The sequence below is a fragment of the Pipistrellus kuhlii genome, unplaced genomic scaffold (genome assembly GCF_014108245.1).
Source record: "Pipistrellus kuhlii isolate mPipKuh1 unplaced genomic scaffold, mPipKuh1.p scaffold_m20_p_1, whole genome shotgun sequence".
NCBI lineage: Eukaryota > Metazoa > Chordata > Mammalia > Chiroptera > Vespertilionidae > Pipistrellus > Pipistrellus kuhlii.
In genome coordinates this window covers 117,271,633-117,274,410 of record NW_023425404.1, presented here as the reverse complement: position 1 = coordinate 117,274,410, position 2,778 = coordinate 117,271,633, and the positions used below count along the sequence as shown (strand labels likewise).

Here is a 2,778-nt window from a genome sequence, read left to right as displayed (position 1 = left end):
GCACATGCATCCAGCGTCTGGTTTTAATGGGAGCGGGAAATCGCTAACAGATGACTGTACCGTCCTCAGGGCTGGGGTCTGGCCTTCCAACTAAACCACCTCTGATGGCAGCTCACGGGCCCCACATGTGCCCCACAGACGTGAGTTATTTACAGGACGCCTGGAGCGTGCGGTGCTCGATGTATCGCAGCGGGGGCTGCATGTGTGCTGGCTGAGGTCATGGTTTTTCATTTCAAGCTTTAAAGACCTTCGGTTTAAAAAACCCCAGTGACTCCATTGGCTTCCAGTGAAGAAAAACAGCCCGAGTTCCTTTCCTGTCCAAACACCAGTGGGATCAGCACTTACATCAGTGGCCCCCACTTAGCCCTTTGGGGCAGAGAAGGTCCTGCATCCTCCAACTTGCTCTGGGCGATGTTGTCTTGAGTCACAGATGTTCACTATGAACTCTCTACAAATATGTCTGATGGGTATGCACCCAAGCCAGAAGGCACACAAATGGCTAAGAAATTACATTTCGGGGCTTTGCAAGAGGCCTTTGAGTAAGTCTGTTTCTAGCAGTTTCCTCATTTGTAATATAAGTGTGCTGGCGGGAAGGGGGAACAGGCCAGATTATTTCCCTATTCCCCCTGCTCTTACAAGAAGTGAGACCCTGCACATATTCCGTCTGTTTAGTCTATACACAACCTCTCCCAGGATAGACGCTTTCTTAAGGTTGAGGATCACATCAGGGTGAACATGGTCTACATCTTCCTGCCCTTATAGGTTTACTGTCTGCTGAACCAAAGAGATTAACCCAGAGATGGGGAGGTTATTAGAAGTATTTTAAATATGCCTCATTCTCCACACTCTATCATAGATGCACGAAGGAAAACAAAGGTGAAATAGGGAACAATAATGTAAGCGATTGTGTTGGGCTGAGGGGATGGTTGGTCTAGGGCCCTGCCTCTCTTGACACAGACATGTACAGATGGAAGGATGATAAATCCAAAGGACGATGCGACGGTAACGGGCATTTTCTCTAAAGGGTAACCCTTTCCAAGCCCTCTCGCACACAGAAAGAGGCGTTTTTGTCACCAAGCCACCTATGATCATGGACAACAATAACCCAATCTAAGATAACATACTGAGAATCAATGCTCTATTTCACAAATTACAGTTGAGCAAAACTTTGCTTGTACAGAGAGAAGACTGGAGAGACAGTGTTACTGTGGGTGAGAAGATACATGATTTATACTTTCTTCTGTTGATCATTTGTGCTTTCTGAATTTTCAGCCTGAATTCAGAAGTGAAAAAAATTTAATCCCATTTAATTGGAAATCTAGAAACAAAAGAGGCCAGGGGATTTTCTCACAAGGGGCCCCTGCTGCTTCCAGCCATAGACACATGCTTAGTCTTCCTCCCTCTTCACTAGGATTTGGGCAGTTCTCTCCCAAAGGAGGAATTTCTAATTTCTGGCGTTGATATCAGCACCTCACACAGAACCATGTTTCTCCATCCTTCATGACAGTCAGACTTTCCCTGACATGCACACCAGGTGAATGCTCCCTCCTTTCGTAGCTTCCTGTGGGCGCTGAACTGGTTTCTTTCTTGTGCTGTCCTTGCAGTAGCTCAGGCCTGCTTGTCAGCATGCCACCCCAAATCTTCAAGCAAGCCTCCTGAGAGTGGTTAATTGTGCTATCTTCCCTAAGTTCCTTTTTTTTTTTTTGGTTTGTTTTCTAGCTTCACTGAGATGTAATTGACATATAACATTGTATAATGTTTAAGGTGTACAAAGTAGTGATTCTGTATATGTATATATTGCAAAAATGATTACCACAATACGATTAGTTAACACATCTAAAAACATGTAATGCTGCCATAATTTGTATGTCACCCTTGCCCAGAGGTCGTGCGATTCTTCTCTGGATTGTTCCGATGTTAGCACTTAAGTTATTTCCAATGGTCTCGCCTGATGCTTCATATACGTTACACATCGAGCTATCAATGCAAAATTCCATTGCGATAGCATCCTGCCTAAATTCTGAGACTCTATAAGGACTTCATTCTGGGTGACATTTACTAAATATGACAGAAAAAAGAGGTAAAGATTGAATGTGGGCTATGACACCCGTGAACAGGCAAAATAGGCAGGGAAGGAAAGGCTTGAAACTGTTTGCATCTGCTTCCTGGGTGGCCGAGGAGCAGTTGCCGCAGGTGTGGCCTGGAGGGGACCTTGATGGAAAACACAGCCACAGCCAGGCTGACTCCCCCATGAGAGTCACTTATACGACAAGCAGGACCGGAGGGATCTTTCCGAGGCACACCAAGCAGGAATGCAGCCCGAGATAACAGAGCTTCAGGCTCTGCCAACAGAAGCCCTTAGCCATGGCGGAGATGTGGTTTGGAGGCTGTGAGTCTCAGTCACATTGCAAAGGACGTGAGTGCAATGGTGTGAGTGTGCACAGGCCACACAGGGGCTGCAGCCAGCCTCCCTGCAGCTGGCCCCGCTCATGGCTCATTCATCTCCCACAGCTGTCAGGGCAGAGAACAACAGGTGAAAGCAGGCCCTGCTCATTGTTCCCAGGAAGCATTTAGCTACGCCTGCCACCCCCTCCACATGTCCGGCACAGACCTCCAGCTTAGAGCTTTCATGCTGGGAGGCCAGCTCTCTGAGCCACTGTGACCCAGAAAGCTTTCGTTCAAGACCCAGCCCTAAAAAGTTCCCCATGTCTGGGCCTGGAAGCTATTGTACTTAGGGGGCCTCTCCAGGGGCTGGATGAAATGCAGGGACAGGTGGGG

General features: G+C 47.6%; 1 non-coding gene across 1 annotated transcript; it reads right to left on the bottom strand.

Annotated features, from left to right (window-relative positions):
- Window positions 1–1,838: 1,838 nt before the first annotated feature.
- Window positions 1,839–1,946, bottom strand: LOC118710215. The gene has a single exon (XR_004985334.1). It is a non-coding gene; the product is annotated as a U6 spliceosomal RNA (small nuclear RNA).
- Window positions 1,947–2,778: the final 832 nt, after the last annotated feature.